Here is a 23,039-nt window from a genome sequence, read left to right on the forward strand (position 1 = left end):
ATAATTATTTACCTTCCTCAATCCATCTGAAGTAATTTGTGTTGACATCAGAAACACCTATTGGCAGAAATCAACCCGAACCATTGCAGCATTCCATGTTATTCACTAGCTACAAATTTGTTCCTAAGATACTGGAATGCCTCCTGGTGCCGTTTCTATTCCTCTCTGGAAGAACAATGCTAACATAGTTCAAATTTGACTCCAGAAACTTAATAACAGGAGCTGACCTGACCAGAGATGTCAGGATTGCAAAGTCTCAAGAGTTTAGTTACTAACATAATGAATCATTACTCTGGTGAGCCAACCTTCTTGCTTGCTGTTTGCAGCCACATTAAATATAAATAACTGAACTAAATACAAACCATTGAATAATGGTCTAATTAAATTCTGCAATGAGATAGTCTCTTGGTTTTTAATGGTTTTAATTCCCTGTGAAACACAATATTGCGCAAGCTCTTTCCATCTTGCTCATGACTGGTAGCCTGATAATTGTTCACATATCGAAAGGCTAAAAGCAGTTGGTGTTGTGCAGTAGTTAGCTAAATACCTGATCCTGTGAATGCACACATCTGAGTAAACTAATTCACAAGTAAAGTTACTCAAGTGCCTAAATTGGGGGTGGGCAAACTACAGCCCGTGGGTCAGATCTGGCCTACCAGCCATTTTAATCTGGCCCTTGAGCTACCGCTGGGAAGCGGGGTCTGGGACTTGCCCCACTCCGGCACTCCAGCTGGGAAGCAGGGTCGGGGGCCACTCCGCACGGCTCCCGGAATCAGCGGGATGGCCCCTCTCTGGCTCCTAGGTGTAGAGGCACCCAGGGGGCTCCACTCTGCACGCTGCCTCCTGCCCCAAGCACCGCCCCTGCAGCTCCCATTGACCGGGAACCGCGGCCAATGGGAGCTGCAGGGGCTGTGCCTGCAGACAGGGCAGTGCACAGCAGAGCCGCCTGGCCGCACCTCTGCATAGGAGCCGGAGAGGGGACATGCCGCTGCTTCTGGGAGCCATTTGACATAAGGGCCACCCGAAGACTGCACCTGTGAGTGTCCCCCTGCACCCCAACCCCCTGCCCTAGCTCTGATCCCCCTCCCGGCCTCCGAAGCCCCTCATCCCCACCCCAGAGCCTGCACCCCCAGCCGGAGCCTCACCCCCCCATCTGAGCCCCAACCCCCTGCCCCAGCCCTGATCCCCCTCCCACCCTCCAAACCCCTCAGTCCCAGCCCGGAGCCCCCTCTTGCACCCTGAATTCCTCATTTCTGACCCCACCCTGGAGCCTGCACCCCCAGCCAGAGTCCTCACCCTCTCCCACATCCCAACCCCAATTTTGTGAGCATTCATGGCCCACCATACAATTTCTATACCCAGATGTGGCCCTTGGGCCAAAAAGTTTTCCCACCCTTGGCCTAAGTGTTTGCAAGATCAGGCTCCAAAAGAACAAAATATTTGTTTAAACACAATTATGCACTCCTTAATCTCATTTGCACAACCCCGTGCACTGGAACAGTACCTTGCAATCCAGCCTAAGAAAAGGGCAGAACGTCGCTGCACTACCGAAGAGCAAGGTAAGTACTGAATTGTGACTCTGAGTCCCTGCTTCCCCCTGGCTCTGTGAGAGAAGATGTCCTTCCCAGCTAGTGCGGGAGAGAGGGATGGAGCTAAGGCTCTGCCCACTCCCTGCCCCTGTCTCCTCACGTCCCACCCACCTACATGGGAGTGGGAGTAGCAACCTGACACCATCTTCTCCGCTTGCCTCTCGTGCAGGATCTCATGATGTGAGCAGCCCATGCAGGGGGATAACCGGATTTTTTGCAACCCCTTGCTCCCTTGTGCGGGAGCACAGCTGGACTCACAATTGCACTCCATCTTAGTGCCTTGATAACCAAATGTTTGTATTACTGTGAAGATTTGAGATCTCTACCATTTTTTGACATCTTTACAGTTCTTCCTTCCTGAAACAGGTTTACTCAGCAAAACAGAGATAGCGGTAGGTTTTGTTGGGCCTTGTGTGAGGTAATATGTGCAAACTTTTAGATTGCCTTGGTAAACTGTGTCGCTAGAGCTGCATGACACCTTTAGGTCAAACATCAAAAGTCCTCCTAAGTATCCTTTTTCAAGGCCAAGCTTCTTCTGTAAATGTGTTTCACACTATTTATTTGTTTGTTTGTTTATTTTGCCATTCCATGGGTGTTGGCAAATATACAGGGAAAAATTTCGCATTGTATTTATAATTTTGAGATGGTTGGTCACTAGGTGAAAGTCACATGATATTTCATCTGTTTCTCTGATTGCCTAATGTGCGGCGATGGGTCAAAGTAGCTATTTTCACTAAGTTTCCCATGAGGTAGTTTGGCATTTAAAGTGCTTTCTGCTTCTCTCTGTGAACCTTGTTTACAAGTAAGGGAAAAGGTTCTCCCATCTTTCAATTCACTGTGGCTTTTGGATTCCAGCAGGCAGTTGTTTTGCATATTGTATATTATAAATCCTTCAGTTAGTGGGAAGTGTAATATTTGCTATTTCTCCTCACATTATATCTGATTATAGCTTTACAAGGGAAATCAGAGGTCAATATTGTGTGTCTGAATTTCTGACAGAGGCCAAAATTTCTCTTTTACCTCCTGGAATTTTCTGTTACTATTGCCTGTTAAATGGTTTACCTCTTAAAGTCTATGTAATTTCTAAGAGTCTCTGCACCGCTGAAGCATGGTGTTTTCACCTACGCAAGAAGTGCACCAACAGCCTACTAAAGCATACCGTGTTATGCATTATTGATAGTGGAGTATGGCTGATCAATTTCAAATATCTTTGTTTAAAAAAAATAGTTCATAATAGCAGAAATAAGAGAAATCAGAAGGTAAAATTTAGACACTTTTCCTCTACTCTTTTCAGCATATTCATTGCTTATCGATTTATTTGTCTAACTTTTCTATTTATTTAAGTTTTTATTTGAACCCTCTTCCTCTCCCCCAGAAACCTGTCTGTCGTAACAGCCACTTCCAGCTCATTTTCTATCAACTAAGGCTCTGATCCTGCAAGGTGCAGAGGCCTGTAAAAATCAGTCGGGCTCCATGCTGTCAAAAGGGTGTCCCCACATGAATCAGATTACAGGAATGGGTGTAAGGCCCATGTGACAGGCTCTGTCAGGCCTTGTCTGCCCACCGCTGGATGCATCAGCACCCTGACCCCCTTGCTCAAGAAAAATCCACTCAGACTGGGTTATCAATAAGACAGTCCTCTGGAGGTCTAGAGTGGCCTGGAGGAAATACTGGCCAGTCAAGACCTAGCAGGCCAGTTAAAAAGGCTTGCCTGCTTCTTCTCAGTGGCACAGCAGAGTGAGACTGGGATAGTGCTAGACGAGAACCCCAGGGCCAGGTTTACAACACAGGCCACCTTGCTCCAAGCAGGCAGCCAAAACATATGGGCTAAGGCAGGAAACACCTACAGTACCACGCCTGGTCCCATAGGGGGATGTTACAGAGCAGCCCCACCCGCCACACTCCAATCTTGCAAATTATTTATGCACATGCTTAACTTTAAGCACTTTTCATTGCAATCTGTGGAACTACTCACATGCTTAAAGTTAAGCAGGTCTGTAAGTCTTTGAAGAGTCAAGGCCTAAGTTTTAGAAGTGAGTTAGAAGTGGCTGGATGTCTACATGCTGCTTGTTTTCTTTCCTCAGCAGTCCCTTTTATTTAAAGTGTTCATAATATAACTTTCTTCACCTGCATTTAATTCTCCCTAAAGAAGAAGCATCTATTAAATTTCTTGTGGTTTGTAGCCAAGTAAATTTCTTCAGAATTACACTATTTTCACAAGCAATCCCCATACTGCATTTGTTTAGCTCAGTAGCAGTACTGTGTAGAAAATACCTTCTAGCCACTTCCACTTCTGATTACAATAGTGTATTGGGAAAATGTCCACTACCACAGGTGTCCCCAAAGTTCTCCCCACACCCACCCTCCCAAAAAATAGGATATATTAAAATCACTACTTCTAGAATCCAAGTGCCTTTTGGGGAGAGGGGGGTGATTTGTGTTTTTGACATTTCCCTCTGGTTGCAAGTTGATAAATATCAAAGAATGAAAACTCTTTTGATTTGTAGAGAGAAAAAAAGGCAACACTCCAATCTCCAGAGCCATATTGGATAGTTTATTTTATTTAGCAAAGAGAGTGATGAAAATTGCACTAAAGGTATCAACACTTTGGTAGCCTGAAAGCATTTTGGCATTCTCAAATTGTATAAATTGAATTGAGAGAAACAGTTCTATTCCCAAGCTATCATCTTGCTTTAACAGGTGTGTTAGTAAATATGTGTCAAAAGCATGCCACCAGTTTGACAAAAGGCAGAAAATGGTGCATTTTTGATGTGCCAGTGGCTGCCATTTGGAAACAGATTATGAACACACGTCCTAATGATAATAATATGTAAAAACACAAGCAAAATATGACCTTACTTACATCTCTGCGTAGAGTGTTTTTCATGCAGTTTGTAGCTTCTCTAGGATTAAACAATATACTTTAAATCGAATCAGCAAATGTTTTCAGAAAATAACACATTATGTGGGCTTTAAAACTCAGCAATCATGAAAACTCCTTTTGGCTGATTCCCAAAATGTGCAGGCTGTTACAATATCCTAATTACAGGGTTTCTAAATGTATATGTTTGTGCTACCAGAGTAGAATATTCTTATAGTCTTTTTAAACATTTGCAAATGACAAAATTGTTCTTATTGTAATTAATGGTGCTGACGTGTATGGGGATATTGGGGAAACATGCCTAAAGGCTCTGACAATAATTCTATTACTAATATATTCCCTTGGTTTGCCTTTTGAACTCTGTCATTCCTTGCCTTGCAGCTGTGTTTAATGAGTGGTGAGATTATTCAAATGAGCCCACAGGAAAACATTATTTTTTGAGGTCCTAGATCTTGAGCAAGCATTTCCTGCCACAGTCAGTAGGTAAGACCTTAGGATCAGATTCGGTTTTATACTTAAGGGTTTGTAGGTACTTTTGTACCCTATAAATATGATTGTGCTCAGCCATGATATAGCTGATCTCAGTTTAGAGCAACTGCCAACGAGCGGCAATAAAACAAAGGGAAAAACAGATCAGCCTGTCACTGATGAGTGAAAAGCCAAGCATTAGTGATCTTATGTTATAGCATTCAAGCTTTTACATGTAGGTGGTGGTGTAGCTTATAGGATATCCGAATACAAGCACAGTTATGTATGGGAGCTTGTAGCCATAAATTAACTCCTGTTCTTAACTGGTGAGTTTAATCCCAGGGAGAGAAAAGAAAGACAAAAATAAATTTAATTCTGTACAAAAATATACCATATGAGATACATTTCCAGCAAGGAAAAAATTAATAAGACCTAATTTAAAACTGATCAACAGTCAATTCAATATGGTAGGCTTAAGGATTTTTCCTAAGGACTTTACAAAGAGATAAGCATCTCATGAATAAATAAAGTCAGAGAGAACAGACTAAGGTGTTTATTGATTCGCAAGCCATTTGTTTGAGAGTTTGCCCCGAAGGGGGGAAGTACCCTATTATTATTGATGATATAGGAGTTATAGTTATAGTCGCAGACAACAAACTACATTTAAATGATGTCTCAAGGTTGGAACACAAACCAAGCAAAGCCAGGAAATTCAAAGTTAAGTCTGACACTATGTCACACTGCTCAGTGTCAGTACAAATGATAGCTGTGTCTTTGCATATCCGGGTTCTGGTGGTTTATATCTCAATTTTAATGGCATATAAGTGTATTATTTCTTTTTGAATTAATTTTTGTTTTACTTTATCATTTAAAAAATACCATGGGCGCATGTGGTGAATAATACAACAGGCCACAATCAATCTTTTATGGGTGATCCTGTCTGCAGTATAAACACCGCTTCACCACTTGCCTGAATGTGCATTTGCTGAATTAATGGTTATTATATATTAATTATGGATTTGCATAGCAAAGCAATATCTAAGGTGTTTTTGCAGGTGGATCAGAAGATAAGATCCCTGATCCAAAGAGCTTACAACCTAGGCAGATAACATGGCGACAAAGGAAGGCAGGAGGTGAAGCAACAATAGCAGTGTGACTGAGCGGTGAAGGATAGTGCACCTCTTAGTCGTTCCATGATTTTGTTAGGATTTTTTCTAAGGTGTAAAGATTTTTAGTCATTTAGTTTATTAACACTTGTCAGGGGAGAGTGCTATGGAAAAAAGCCCTTTTCTAAGCAATGAGTTTTAAAGAGGGGACTGAGAGAGGAGAATCATTTTTAAACCATTTTATGCTCTTCAATGAACAATGGCAATTGTGGAGCTTCTGTAGAATGCCAATCTAAATATATGCTGATTTACACTGGCCCTGTGTATGTATATTCAGGAGCAAATGCTCCTCGCAGATCCACACTGTGGATATCAGAAGTACAAAAATATTTTGCAGTAAAACATTGATCAGAAACTATGGCTCAGATCCACATCCCAATCTGTATCATGTTAGTGGATCTCCTAGAGGAAGCATGGTTAATGCTAAAAATGAGCATTTTGAGCAAATAAATATGTTTTTCCACATTCTGTTCTTTGGGAGACATGAATACAGAGACAAATCAGTGAACTTAAATTATCATTGGCAGGAATATTTTTTGCTCCTGAGCCTCCTTATTTGTGTAGCTAATCGGGAGCTTTCAGGCTACATGAGCTTTTTACCTTTTTATTTTTCAACTTTAGTAAGTCAGATCCAAATGCAAAACCTAGGACTCGGTGACACATGTAGATGTGTTGCATTAAGATTCATAACTGTATTAAGAGGAATTGCTGAGGTGCTTCTGTGTTCGAATCCAGCAGGCACGCAATGAAGTAAAGGATGGAAAGCCCATCTCCTTAGAAAAGGAGATTCAGAAAAACAGGGCACTTTAGAGGGCTAACGATGAGTTTCAGGTTTCACAGAAGGAGGCTTTAATAAAACAGCCAGATCTCCCAACTGGAGAATTAAATCAGCAATGCAGATTCCTGTTTTGCAAATCTGAGTGTTGATTTTAGTGTGAATATGCAGGATTTACTGAGGAGGCCATATTTGAACATTAGGCCCAGTGTTTAATTTTTGCTTGCCCGTATCCCAGCAGGCACTTACCTGCAAAATGAATCCAATGTTCGCATCCTGTGCTTTTTGTGGCACAGCAAATGTGGAAATAAATTTGCAGTTAGCCATTTTTCTTAGTTTTTTCATATTTTTCTGATGCAATGATGATCATTTTTATTGTTTGTTGCGGGTGTGGAATGATCTCTATAAAAGCTATGGTTTTAGTAGGGGCGGCTCTATGCTTTTTGCCGCCCCAAGCACAGCAGGCAGGTGGCTTTCGGCGGTGCACCTGAGGGCGGTCCGCTGGTCACGCAGATTCGGCGGCATGCCTGCGGGAGGTCCGCCGGTGCCGCATCATCGGCGTCCCTGCCGCCGAATTGCTGCCGAAGCCGCAGGACCGGCGGACCTCCCGCAGGCATGCTGCCAAAGGCAGCCTGACTGCTGCCCTCACGGCGACCAGCAGGCCGCCCCCCGCGGCTTGCCGCCCCAGGCACGCGCTTGCTGCGCTGGTGCCTGGAGCCGCCCCTGGGTTTTAGTAAGGTCACTGTTAGTTCAGATTCAGCTGAGTACAAAACAGCCAGAAAATCTCACATTAGGACAGAAACAGACAGTGCAGGTCAGATCTTTGTGACCCACGTATCATCTGGGGGGAAGGAAAATAATTGTTTTTAAGGCAATTTTACAAATAATTTCTATTGAGTTAGACATGGTCAGCATTTCAGAATGTGGTAAATAACAAGGTTCATAGACAGGACTTTTTTTGTTTTGTTATTTTGATACCCGTACAGCAGTAATCATGCTTCTTGTCAGATGTTATAAAGATAAAAGCTCTCCAGAGCTATACTGTCAATGTATTTAAATATAAACCAAAGAACAGCACACCCATTAGATGGGTAGACTATACTATTTGTCTTGTCATTGCTACAGAATGAGTAGTATCCTGAACCAACAGTATCTTCAGTTCAGGAAATATTTAAATCTGTACTTTTTGCTGTTTTCAATTCTGCTGTGGCCTTTTTGCATCTTCAGGATGAACGACCCTGTTGTGCAACTCTGAATGTTGTCAAAGTTTCTTTATGGTTTGAATTATCCACCAGCTCTTAAGATCCTTTGGTGAGATAGAAATTAGAAAGCAAGGTTCTTCTCTCAACATCAATGTTAGCATGAGAGAGAAAATGTTTTTTAATCCAACAGACTTCATATAGATGACCATTGGTATGGTCAATACTGAACCCGATTAGTTCCATATGTGCTGTTTGACGGTTTGCAGGGTCAAATGCGGGGACAAGATTCCAAATATCGAAATGCTTAATCGTTGTCAGATGTCTGGCATTCAAAGCATGCTCACAAAAACTCAGCTCTATTGGTCTGGGCGTCTTGTTCATACAGCCAACTCGAGAATACCCAAGGCCATATTTTATGGTCAGCTGAAGCAAGGGACCTAGTCTCATGGTGACCAGTAAAAATGATATAAAGACACACTGAAGTCAAACTTGAAAGAAAGTCAGGTAGACCCCAGCAACTGGGAAGCAACAGCCCAAAACACAGCAAGGTGGCAGCAGACTTTTCATGTCACTGTTAACCACTTTGAAGCAAGGCACATTAACTAACATCTTAGATGAAAAATGTGAACAGTGCAAAGCAAGGATACAAGAGTCTGTAATGGTCCTGGACAGTCTTGTCTGTCCCACATGTAACTATGTTTGCAGTTCTCGCATTGATTTGACCTGACATATACGTGTTCTCCTCCTATAGCGTTTGTTGAATTGACTCCATCAATACTGAACCTGTATAATTTGATTTCCAGAGATAATGGTTCATGACTGTGAACTTTCTGTTTTATTGTGTTTTCCTTCTGAAGAAGCAGATGGGATTTAGCTTAATTGTTAAAATAATTTGTCATATGGAAGAAAACACAGCAGATTATTATATTAACACTAATTTTAATGTTTCATCATATTATTACAGTTGCAGTTGCCATGATACTCTGTTCAGTATATTCATTCAAGAAGTTGAATGCTATATCTTACAAACTGAGATCCGAGTACTAACATATGGTGTATAAATAGATCTTACCACCTGGAGCCCGTTAAAAATCTGTAAGGAAGAGATTGCCACAGTGTTAACTCCTCACTGCTGGAAATCAATTTGCCAATACCAGACATTTTAAAGAAACCCTTAGCAGTGGAAACTCCTGATTTGCTGCTGTGCCAAAGGGTTAATGATGGTAATTGCATTGGAATACCTGCCTCAACTTAGTCTTTCCCTTTTCTGATTGTCTTGGGAGTCAAATTGTTTTTAAATTGGTTTGTCACTTGAATGCTGTTGTAACTTTGTGGTTCGGGTAATGGAAAGGAAGATAATGTCTAAGTTATATAGCAGTTCTTTCCCCAATCAATCTCTGCCTTGTTTTAGACCTACCTAGGAAGTGTTCTGTATCACATGGGAATAGGCAGATTTAGGGTAGAACATACAGGAGAGAAAACTCTCTGCTTGTAGTGTATGCTTTATTTCTTTCTAGAGACTGATAGCTGTATGGAAGTTTGTGTTTCCGAGGGATAGTCCCACAACTATAGTGAGTCACCATGCACCAGCTTAGTACCACACTCAAAATGTGCATAAAAAATAAAATTTCTCTTAAATCTGAAGAATTTTTGCTTAACATTGTTATCTGCTTTCCTTTTCTGCCTGATGATGGGCATAATGAAATTGATTCAATGCCCACTGAAGTCAGTGGCAAGTGGGCAGGGGGTCTGGCCCAGTGGATCTACCGATATTATTTCATGCTGTCCAGTCTGGTACAGTGGAAGATAACTATGATAGCAAGTATCCCAGCTTTTCGTTGGTCTGTGTGGACTTCTTATTTGTTTCTTTGTTTGTATCACACTACGAATATTAATTTATCACTGTGGGAGAGACTGAGAAAGCAGTATGTATACCAGTAAGAATATTTCATTCATTGAATGAGTTTTAAGGAAGTGAGTCTAATGATAAGTGGTGATTTAGGGGGAGGTAGCAGTGCCTACATTCTGTAATGACTGGAGCACTATAAATGCTCAAGATAGATGGTTAGATTTGACAGGAACTCAGTTACTCCAACAGGGGCCAAGTAAAGGGCAAGTAATTTCCCAGAGAAGAAAGTGATAAAAGGCAAGGGGGGTTAGGTGGAATTTATTGTGGGACTGGGGAAAGCTTGCTGTGGATGGAGTGGGAATATAATGAGGGTTGAGTGGTAGTAACAGTCAAATAGAAATAGTGGAAAGGGATAAAGGAGAGAAGAGACTGAAGATGTAATAGGAAAGAAAGAGAGAGGAAGGTATAGAAATAGGGGTTGGATGAACAAGGAGTGGACATGGGAGATTAGAAGTTGGGGGGAAAGTATAGTAAGGTACATAGGGAGAGTAGGAAGATGGAGAGAAAATCATTCAAATACATACGTGGAAGAGGTGGGGTAGGAAGTAGCACAGAAAGGAGCAATGAAAGTTAGTCCTGCAAACAGGATGAGAATGGAGAAGAGGTTGTGATAAGGAAAGAGAATTGGAGCTGAAGCCATAATACCATCTATATAATAAGGTTTCAAGGGTGTCACTCTGTGTGGCCTAGAACATCTGTTGAGTAAATGTGAAGTGATGGAAACTGCCAAAAGCATGGTTGAGAGCTCTTTTTGTTCAGAATATCACCAGGTTGAATCATCACTGGTGGTGGTGTACAGCTACCATAAAACAAGTATCTGCCCCATGCAAGAGTTTTAGATCATTATGTCTTAATGGGGGATCTGTGCCCAGTTTGATGAAATGTGTATATAATATTTGTTTTTCTTTTAGCTGCTGCACACCTGGTCACTTACACCAATTTTCAACAGAATCCAAGTGAATGTTTGTGGTGCAGTCTTCTATATGCATTAAACCTTTATGAATGCTTATGGAATCATAGCAGATTTTAGGTAAGAAAACAATATATAAAATTACAATACATTACACATGACATAACATGAATTGTTTGGGAACTGGTAAGATAGTGGAAAAGTCTTTCCTAATTTACATTATCTGTGAGATATATGATAAATATTTTATGTGCCTATTTTGTTAGAGATATCAAATTGTAATATTGTACTCAACCTCTCTTTTTGTTACTTCTAAATGGATTTTAATCACATCATGTCCAATAATTTCTAATGCTCCATTAAGGATTTGAAATGCAATTTATTAGGAACTCCCCAAAGTCATCTTTAAGCTGTGCAATCTGTGTTTTGTTAAAACTTTACATAAAATCAATACAAAATTATAACAGCACAAATACATAAACAGTTCTGAGTTAGCATTATATTTCAATCTGTTTTGCTATCAATAGTTTTGAAAATGTATAGTATAGAGGAGAGGTAATCGAGGTCTCAGGGATGAAGAGGCACCAGTTTTGTTGCTCTGACTAATCAAATGCAACAAGAGATCACCAATCTATCGTTGGCCTAGAGCATCTTTGCATTTTGGGTGGGAATCCTTTGAATTTTTGGAGGACTCCTAGATGTATTTTCGAAACTAGGGCAAGTGAAATTTTTCATTGTATGAAATGTTACTAGGAAAATGATTAGACCTTAATGCCTTTCTGTGAAAATAAATTTTGGTTTTTGTGTCGTTAACTAAGGTCCAAATCATCTCCTCTGCTCCAGAGATTGAGGACAAGTGGACAGAAGCAGGTGCTGCATTAGCGGAATCAAAACACACAAATGAAAAATAAACTACAGTATATTCTGTACTTGGGAAAATTACCCTCACCTTGTGTTCCACCACACAACCAATTTATTTACTGAGACAGCCGCTATATAAAAACATTATAAATTTAAACAGAAATATTTTCTCAGCCTTGCATGGTAAGTTCAGCTCTTTTTTTATGAATAGGGCCCTACCAAATTCACGGTCATGAAAAACACATCACGAACCATGAAATCTGGTCTCCCACTGTGAAATCTGGTCTTTTGTGCACTTTTACCCTATATTATACAGATTTTCACAGAGGAGACCAGCGTTTTTGAAATTGGGGGTCCTGACCCAAAAGGTGGTTGCAAGGGGGGGGGGCGGATCACAAGGTTATTTGGGGGTGGGGTCGCAGTATTGCCACCCTTATTTCTGTGCTGCCTTCAGAGCTGGGCGGCCTGAAAGCAGTGGCTGTTGGCTAGGTGCCCAGCTCTGAAGGCAACACCCTGCCAGCAGCAGCACAGAATTAAGGGTGGCAGTGCCATACCATGCCACTCTTACTTCCGCACTGCGGCCTTCAGTGCTCAGAGGCCAGAGAGTGGCGGCTGCTGACTGAGGGCCCAGCTCTGCAGGCAGCAATGCACAAGTAAGGGTGGCAATACCATACCATGCCATCCTTATTTCTGCGCTGCTGCTGGCAGTGGCTCTGCCTTCAGAGCTGAGCTCCTGGCCATCAACCACCACTCTCCAGCTGCCCAGCTCTGAAGGCAGCACCACTGACAGCAGCAGCGCAGAAGTAAGGATAGCAGCACTGTAACCCCCTACAATAAGTTTGTGTGACACCTCTTCCCCCCCTCATACGCCCCCTCCCCCACAACTCCTTTTTGGGTCAGGACCCCTACAATTACAACACTGTGAAATTTCAGATGTAAATAGCTGAAATAATTAAATTTATGATTTTTAAAATCCTATGACCGTGAAATTGACCAAGATAGACTGAGTTTGGTAGGGCCCTAATTAGGAATCAAATGTTTGTTCTACTTATTGAAATAAAGTAATGGATTAGTCAGAGCTGGTGTTAAAAAGTTGTTTTTCTGTACAGCTTGGCTGTATCCTGTATATCAAAAGAGAGATCCCAAATGTCACATTTGTACCATTAACAAATAGTTCAGACCCCAAGCAGGAAACATACATATTAATTCTCTTTCTTTCCTTGACAAGTAATATTTAAAAAATCATCTCACAAGTCATTTCAGGACACATTTGCATTTAACAGACACGTGGACAAAATGGACAAAAGGCAGATTTTTTTATCATGTTGATTTCCATTGTATTATTTAGGCATAGCGGCATTTTCTGTGTTTAGCTTGTTAAGGCACACACACTAACATATTTACAAAGGATTTAAATAGCCCCGTATCTCACATGTTTCATTTGTAGATTTGGTGAGTTTTTTAAAACCCTGCTGTCTGGTTTTTGAGATCCCAAGACCAAAGGAATTTCAATTCCTAAGAGCTTTGCATACCCCTGAAAAGAGAAACAATCTTTGATTCTCTCTGCCTCAAAAAGAAGTTTTCCTCATGGTCTTTGTGGAATGATCTCTTCTCACCCATCATAATGGAAGAGAATAAGAAGACATGCAATGTTATGCCAAAAGAAAGATATACAGTATGGGTCACAGCATTGTTATCTTGGTAAAGCAAATTGAAACACAGTAATGCAACCAACCTGTTTTGCTTAACACCAATCAACATAAAGAAGAAGAAACTATGTTTTTGGATTTATGAAAACATTGACAATCCTTTGCCACCCAAACATCCTATTTTCTTTGGAGGCATAAAATCTAATTTCTTGATGAGGAAATACGTAGATCTTATCAAACTGCAGTTAATGATAAAAGCAAATCTTATAAACAGACAGACTTTAAATAACACATTAAGTTTATCACTGATGATATCTTTAATTATACGAAAGAAAAATGTAAGACAGTCTAATGGGAAATACAAATTACTTGTTAAAATTATTAACAGAGTTAATGTGTTTACATTTGTTTATGTGTACGGGAATCATCTCAAATATTTGACTGCAATGACAATATGTGTAAAGATCAATTAAAAGTCATGGAGATGAGATATTGGATTTTCAGACCTTAATAGGATTTCATCTGCACTTGTTATATTATGTTATTCACTTATAATTGAGCTTCCATCATATCATAGAATCTGTCACCTCACCAATTTATTTTTCCAACCTCTAATGAAACTTTTATTCACTATGGAGACTGTTTTAAAAAGCATTATCGTAGAGGAGTTGTGTGGCGCAGGGATTAATCCACACCAGATTGTCACTTCTAGAGACTTGGGTTCAAATTTATGATAAGCCAAACGAGTTTGGTAGTTTCAGTACAGTTCCCAGTAACCATTTGTTTATATCACAGATACCACCAACCAGTTGAGTATAATATGGTCTGAAAGGCAGCCTGCACCCTGAGGAGATTTTAGACTGGAATAACACCAGAATCCATAGGACACCTGATATGAAATGGGGTGGCAAAGCTTGCAGAGAGCCTGTCTATACTGTGCCTGGCTCTGCGATTAATTTACTATCTTTAGTGAATTAAAAAGAAACAACTAAAAACAGACCTAAAATGCTTTTGCTGAGTAGGGGGCCTGATTCAACCCGGCTCGTGGAAGGATTACAGACTGCAGTGCCTGCACTAGTGGGGCATTCATCCTTGTGGGAGGGAGGTAATTATTCTATAGCCTCACTCCCTGGGGTTCCATTCCAGATGGTCGCTTTGATTTGTGGCTTGAGCACCATAGGAGCCCTGCTGAGGAAGGATGCTGATCCATTAGGTGTCCTGGCCATGCCACCTCTCCATCCAGCTCTGGTTATTCTTTAGGCCGAGTTGACTGGGTGCAGTCTTCCTGGGGGTTTGAGAGCCATGTGCAGGTAGACTCACTACTGCTAGAGGCTCTCTGTTATGGCCTACTCCAGCAGAAGCCAGCCTAGATTTAGTTAAGCCCACTATCTTTAATGTCATCAAGTTGAGGCTATATTAATAAGCCCAATTACTCCAAACAAATATCCTTGACATTTAACTTATTTTTAATTCTGATTTCCATTAACCTTTCTGAAATAATATGCAACACTGACAGACCCCAGTTGTCGGCAGGCGGGATTGAACCTGGGACTTCTGGAACTCAGTGCATGACCCTCTACTGAAGGAGCTAAAAGTCAGCTGGCTGTTAGCTAAGGCTATAGAGCAGACTCATAATCTTTCTCAAAGTGGTTTTGGTGCCACTAGATGGAACAGAACACACACCCAGGAGGTGTGTGGGTTACAAATAAATTGTGCATAAAGTGTATTTTAACCAGTGAATGTATACGTAGTGCTAACTTTTTAACAGAACTTCATAACATCCATGTTAACCCTGAAACTAACATATATTGTTTTAAACTGATATAAATTAAGCTATTTTGTTAATTCTTAAAAACACTGTTTTAGCTCAGATGATAATGAAAGAGAAAAACACTAGACATAGAGGATGTATTAATGCTGTATATGATGACCACATTCAGACATCTGGCCAGACAATACAATCTTTATTATTAGAGAGTAAAATAATTTAAGTTTTTGTTGCCACCAAACTGACCTTATTTAAGTGTTTTAAATCCAGTGCTAAAGGTCATTTCAATTCACCTCTCTTTGAATACTAAGTAGCGTGCTTCAAAGGTAGTCACATTAGACTCTATCTCCTTTTTTTATTTTAGTACAGGTATTTAAAATAATGAGTTTTTACAAGTTGGGAGAAAGGGAAGAAGAGATTTTTTTAAGATGGGCCAGAACTTCAGCTGCAGATCTGGCTCAATACTTATTTACAGAGGCAAACTCTATTACTGGGCTATTTATTAGGGATATGAAAAGAGAAAAAGGCAAATTGAAGCAGGCTTGCAAAATAAACAAATAAAACCTATAAGAACCTTTATGAAAACAAATTTCAGACTATGGGCTGTTCACAAACTGAGCACTGAGTATTCATTCATGGTATACAAATAGCCACCTAAGTCACATGGCATTGCTTCTGTTCCCTGACTGGAGCACAAGCATGTTTTAAACAGCTGAATAATGAATAGCAAATACTTTTGTCTAGGCATAAATACCCTTGTTTGTGTGGAAATGTGATGTGAAAATATTCCATTCATATAAGTATTTGTGAATAACAAAGAATATGGCTGTTGGAGCAGCAGGGGGAAGGGCACTTTACCTGGCTCCCGGTTTGATAGGGGCCTCAAATCAAGTGACTTTATATCCAGGTGCACAGGATCACAGCATCACTCAGATTTGGTCTGCCGCCCACCTCCATCATGACCAGCGAAGTGGCACCTGGTGTGGAGAGCAGAGCTCATCCCCAAGAGACAGGAGTCACTACTGTGGGGTGAGTGTGGGGCAGGCTAGTTCTCCAATCCCCCCTCTCAGTGGTAATTTTTTTTTAAAAGTAGGGGGTTCTAGGTTTCAGATTTTCCTGTGTCCCCCAAAACCAATGTGGCCCTGACAAATAATAAGGCATATGAGGATGGCTGAACCAAACAGGGATTAGCATGTCAATGAATGTTTGCAAACACTGTTTTGAAAGTATTCAAACAGATCAAGATTATTTATTATTATTATTGAATAAGATAAAGTAAATGTGTGGGTCCATATTCTCTCTTAGCTCATAGAAGTGAGAAATCTATATTCGGCAGGCACAAAAATGGGCCAGCGTTTTGGACTGGTAGTGCGGGATTCTCAAAATCTACAGGGTGTTGGACGTGAGGAATGTATCTCTGCCTCCCCTACAGTCTACCCTGGCAGGCTCTGTAGGCCAGGAAACTCTGACCATCCTCCACTAACTCTCTTCCTTGCTCCCCACTAGCCTCAATGGTACAGGTAAAAGTATTCTGGATGTACTCAGTGTATGGTAGCATATCTGGGGGAGAGGGGAGGAGGAGGACAGGAGGGGGAAGTGGATAGGGAAAGATAAAACAGACATACTATGCTGTAAAGGAACTCATTCCAGCTGGTAAATGGCATAAGTTAAATGTGGAGCTATCCTATCTACACAGTATTTAAATATATGCACACATTGCCTAAGCTCATCTCTCTCTCTTTTTTCTCTTTAGTTTACCATTGTTAGAAGTAATGGAATGTGACCAATTATTATTTTTGCCAAGGTGAATTGGAATACATCCCCAGTAGTCAGTGGGGGAGGAGGGTGGTATGATCCTTTCTGAAGCTGCTTGCTTAACCTTTTTGACATTCACGTGGATGATGTGAGGTCAGATTTTGTTCCCTGGTGTTTACCATGCTTTCTTATGCTTTGTGTAAACTAAAATGTTTTCTATTAAGCTATAAACCAACATGTTTATGGTGAACACGTGCACACACACCACATTTATGTATATATGTTACTCTGAATAATCTCAGCCATATTTTAAGAGTCAGTCTCCCATATCCTGTTAATTTTCCATATGATGTGGGTACCTAACTGCCTTACATTTCTTTGGAAATCCCAGCCTCTGGATCTACAGGTATTACCATAAAACTGGTTATTTTTAGCTTTTAACTTTGCCATTTCTTGATTTTTTGAGTCCTTTGCTTTGAAACCTTAGTATTCTTTTAATAAATATTTTTGCAATGAATGTATTAGGTTATTGAAAAAAGAAGAACAATAGAAAAATGTTCCACAATGTGGAAGTAGGTGTTAGACAACATTGGAATGCTCTGTCCCACACAAGATGAGTCTCAGTGAGGCATCGGTTGCTGTCAAGTCTCCTTTATTCAACATGAACAATAAATGACCACATACAGTAAGTCAGACATATGCAGTTATGATACTGTTCTCCTGTATGACCAGATAGGAAAATTGCCTGACAATTTCCTTAAGAGCATGCTTAGCTTTCAGTGCCAATGAGCTAAAACTTATGCTTTCCTTAAAAACAAGAGGCAGCTTTCATTATTTTATTTGCTGCAGTGTTACTAAGGCAACATTTATATAAATAATTCATTTCTCCTTTGACTTTATCTTAACAAAGTCAAAGACTGCATTCTAAATTTCAAAGCAGACCAAAGGGTTTTTATACTCTCCAGCTGGCTTTTGTTATCCTTTACTGAGTGACTGTGCCTTAAGAGAAGAATCATTCCTAACTATCTATCATTGGTCACATATTGAAATTAAAAAATATGCACTCCATTCCATGATATTTGCACAGTGACAATTATTTTCATGCCACTCTTTTTGTTAGTGTTCCTGACATCAATTGAGCTCCCTAAGATAAACTATTTTTAAAAGAATACCATGAGATATTAAAACCCCCTTGTCATTTTCCTTCGTGATTTGATATGACATATTCTCTTGACTGATACTCTGAAGCCTGAGGAGAAAGAATTTCCAACTGTGATGAGTAAAATATCATAATTTCATTTTGATGATGAAGCTTATTATCATTATGCTGCCCATAATAGTGAGTTGTGGTTATCACTGTTTCTAGGTTTTACCAAGTGAGCCAAGAAAGACACACTACAAACTTACTGCCATCCAAGAACAGAGCTGCATTGTTCTTATCTAACCACTGGAACTGAAAATAGGCCAATGCAGAAGGCCACAATAAGAGTGGGTCAGAGGTGGTGCCGGGGTAAGGCCTGGGGCATAGATCTACATTTATATATCTAGTATCCCCAGTACCCCGTACAACTAACCATGGATGAACTACAGCTGCTATTCCAACTGAAAGGCTGAAATAGCGTCTGTGAGGGAGTAAGGTGGGAGATATCTGCAGAGCAACAAGGAGTCTGGTGTCACCTTAAAGACTAACAGATTTATTTGGGCATAAGCTTTCGTGAGTAAAAATCTCACTTCTTCGGATGCAGAGCAGCCTCACACATTGGCCCTTGGTTGTGGGGCTGGATATCATTTTAACAACCACTCCACATTCCACTTGCTTAAAGCCGAGATGCTCCCAATAATTCTGTTTGCCTTCACTTACTAACAGTGCTTTAACCAGAAATCTAGTAGTATTACTAGACATGAAGTAATCTCTATCGAATACTCCTAGGTGCATGTCAGCTGCCAAAATATTAATAAGCCACTCTCATGTCTGTAGTCCATGAGGCTTCATTTGGCCAGAAAAACTAATCCTCCAGCATTTGCTTGTGCAAAATATTTTCATTGTTGCACATATATGGAGCAATTTCATAGATTCCCGATGGCTTCCAATGCCTCTGGCCAGAGTCTTGTTTTTAATTTAGTAGATCTTTTGAAATGTGCAGTTTCATATGAAGGCACTTCAGAAGTTCCACTTTTGATCCATTTTCCTCAAAAGGCACCCTGATTTTTATTGACTTAAATTCATATGAAAAATATGATGTATAGAACTTTACTTCAGTTACATAAAACCCCATGCAAATGAAGAAGGACTGTCAATACTTTTCATAATGTAAAGAATCCAGTTTGGGATAGCAGACATTTTATAACATCAAAACAATAGCTCAGTTCAATTTTTAATACATTGGACAACTCCTGAAATGAAAAATGGAAAAAATTAATTTTGACTTAATTTTGACTTGATACTGATATTTTTATGAAGTTCTCTGTTAATTTCATATATAATATGCGTGGCCAGAGACCGGGCTTACATTTTTTGCCATACTAACTATGCAAAACATATAACACTCATATGGTACAGTGTGCAGAATATCAGTTGTTGATTGGTTTTCAACTCTACCCCCTTATGCAGTGACCCTCTCAGACCTCACTAAGCCAAGGAAGGGTAAATCATCATTACTTAGATGGGAAACCTCTAAGGAACACCTAGATTCTGCAGCAAGCAGTGGTGGGGTTTCAGTAGACTGAACTTTTCCCTCTCAGTCAGAGGGAAAAGTGCCCCTAATGGTGTCAGAGGGTGCCATACTGCTGGAGATGCCATCTTGCAGATGAGACCTATAGCAGCAGGGGTCCTGGACACCTCTGTTTATTAAAGATACTTGGCACTGTCTCTAAGAGTCGGGTTGTTAATGTTGATGTCTTGAAAAATTCCAGTCTGGGTGAATCTGTTCTGCTACCTTAAGTTCTCCCTGTAGTTTCAGTTGGAAAAGCTATTCTTCATTTTCTGTCCTAACTTGATGTGTAATTTTATTCTGCATTGTTAAATGGTTGCTGAATCTCACCCCCACAATAGCTAAGTTTCAGTGGTGAGAAAAAGTGCTCCTGTCCATTGTTCGGGTGTGTGTACGTGTATCAGGAGTAAGGCCCTCAGCTATGCCTGCTCAGAACTTCTGATGCCCTAATGAGCCAGCTAGACTGCCTGATGGACCACCCTGCCTGATTGGCTGAGAAAGCCAGCAGGCTGGTTCTTAAACATAGCAGCAGCAGTAGCTTGCTGGCTGCTCAACGCAGATGCCCACGGACTCTCTGCCTCCTTGTGCTTGTCTCTCCAAGCCTGCTTTTCTCCTCACAACTCCAGCCCAGATTCTGCCCTGCACCAAGCCTTGTTCCCATTCTGTTCCAGCTTTGCTCCTGCCTCAGAACCAGCTCTGCTTCTGCCTTTGCTGACTCTTTTAATCTGGTTCCAACCCTTGGCTCTGACTCCTGACTCCAACTCTGCCTCAACCCTTGGCTCTGGCATTTGAACTCTAATCAGTAAGCCTGACTCCCACTCGGACCACTAGGCTTGACCGCCTATGACCCAGTCTGCTGATAGTGTGTGTGTGTGTGTGTGTGTGTGTGTGTGTGTGTGTGTGTGTGTGTGTGTGTGTGTGTGTGTGTGTGTGTGTGTGTGTGAGGCACTTTGGGGTCATCCATGATGAATAGCACTATGTAAAGTCAATATCGTCATTTTTAGTAAGGCCCTAAGACTCAAGATTTAAAAAAATCTTTACTCAGAGTTTAACTCTATTAATCAAAGTAGTGTGGTCCCTTTTGACAGAATACCACAGATAACTAGTTTATGGATTTGAGTTCAAAGCACAATCCAGTAGTTATTTGAGTTATAACACTATAAAGATAAACACTGTACCTTGCTCATACAATTATGACTGCGGCAAAGATAATGTTTTAATAGATTCTACCAAATTGTTGTAAGTAATATCACCTACAACTGAACTCTTCTTACAGTTATATTTATTCTAAAGTACTGTACAATATTTTCCTGCAAGGGACTCTATTTTATATATACATCTCTCTCTCTCTCTCTATATATATATATATATAATATTACCTCATTGTGGCTACATCCTGTGAGTCACTGGGGTAGGGTAGTTGAAGTAGAGAAGCTGTTTGCATGGGAAATGGAGCCTGATTTTTTTACAGAACAGTGTCACCAAGCTAGGACCATATAAGTTAAATAGTTTGTTTCTTCTTTAATACTTTGTGAAAAATAAGTAGCCTTTTCCATTTATTTTTATCAGAAGAAAACATAAAAATACACTGCATCCTACCAGAAAAGACCAATATGCTTATCTCCCTTTATTTTACATGTGCTACATTTTAAATATGTTGGCAGTCCCCCTACACTGAGACCCAGAATGGAGCTGATTAGGTCACATGCTGGGTGTCAAAGCCCTTGATTTATTTCTATGCTCTATCTGGGCTCCATCGTGAGCAGCATCTTATTTTTAAGAGACGTGTGTGATAATTTAGGCCCCGATTCAGGGAAGTTGCCTAATTCAGAAAAGGCATTTAAACACATACGTTTTAAGCCTGTGCTTAAATCCCATTGGTGTCAATGGGACTTAATAATGTGATTATAGTAAAGCACATTCTTTAAGTGCGGTTTTCGGTAGGGATGAATTTAAGCATGTGACTTAGAATAGGTCTATACCAGGGGTAGGCAACCTATAGCACGCGTGCCAAAGGTGGCACGCAAGCTGATTTTCAGTGGCACTCACGCTGCCTGGGTCCTGGGGGGCTCTGCATTTTAATTTAATTTTAAATGAAGCTTCTTAAACATTTTAAAAACCTTATTTACTTTACATACAACAATAGTTTCGTTATATATTATAGACTTATAGAAAGAGACCTTCTAAAAATGTTTAAATGTATTGCTGGCAAGCAAAACCTTAAATTAGAGTGAATAAATGAAGACTCGGCACACCACTTCTGAAAGGTTGCTGACCCTTGGTCTATACTATGACAAGGGATGTGATATCCAGCTCATTGCACATACTCAATGAGAACTAGGACATGTATAAATAGTATCATAGCCATGGTAACATGGGCAACTTCAGCATGACTTAGCCTTGCTGAGTACAAATCTGCCTGTATGAATATCTCAAAAGGTCTATATAACTCTACTACAATCTTTTTGGGCACCTAAAAGGCAGGCTTGAGGGGGAAATGAATACCTGCATGCTCTTTTAGTATGGTCATACACAGCAAGGAAAAAGGAGACTCTATCCAGATAGTTTTCACATAATTTCCCATCCCACAGTGACCATGCTGATTCTATAACTTATTCTTCAGTTTCATGAACAAGTTGTAATATATTAGTGAAAGCAGTTGCAAAGGATTCATATAGCTGACAGGATTCTTGAGAAATGGTTTATACAGCACTGATATCCCAGGAGGCCCAAAATAACAGCCTAAATGTATGGGACAGTGATCACTGGGTTTATTACTTCAGTTTCAGCCTGGTATTTTGCAATTTATAGTTTCCTGATAAACTGGAATCCATTCAGCTGATGCATATTATGTAGGACTATGGAACTGTCTGTGGTACACTGGAGGATTAGAGTGAGTTGCAAATGACTTGGAGGTGTTAATTTAGCAAATTAACGTAGATGGAAAGCATCTTTGCCCCTCATACACCATTATTGAGAATAAGACACAGTAAAACAGCATTTTACCATTTAGGTAAGTGCATTTCCAGCGAAGTCCCTATTTTCAGGGTTTTCACATTTGACTATTTGAAAATATTGCTTCAAGCTAAAACTTGGATTTGTAATACAAGGTTTCAGTTCAGTGACATATTATTTTCCAGGAATATTTTTAACATGTGGGAGGTGGAGGGGAGTCCAGCTGCCATCTTTTTACGATAATATTAGAAGAGTGGAGAAAAGAGTAAAATTTGATAGTATCAAATATATTTTTACTCTACTAATTAGCTCCTTGGCATTAGTAATCTGGTTTTCCATTTCAAATGTCCACTGATAGGAGCAGACATGCTGTTAAACACTGGTGAGAATTATTTTTTTAAAGGCTTTGCTGTTTAAGCTAACGTCTTTGAGATTATCAG

General features: G+C 40.3%; 1 pseudogene; it reads left to right on the forward strand.

Annotated features, from left to right (window-relative positions):
• LOC135878590 (dynein axonemal heavy chain 3-like) overlaps nt 1-23,039 on the forward strand; it is a 120,018-nt pseudogene that overhangs the window by 35,173 nt on the left and 61,806 nt on the right.

This window comes from Emys orbicularis, chromosome 1 (assembly GCF_028017835.1).
Source record: "Emys orbicularis isolate rEmyOrb1 chromosome 1, rEmyOrb1.hap1, whole genome shotgun sequence".
Taxonomy (NCBI): domain Eukaryota; kingdom Metazoa; phylum Chordata; order Testudines; family Emydidae; genus Emys; species Emys orbicularis.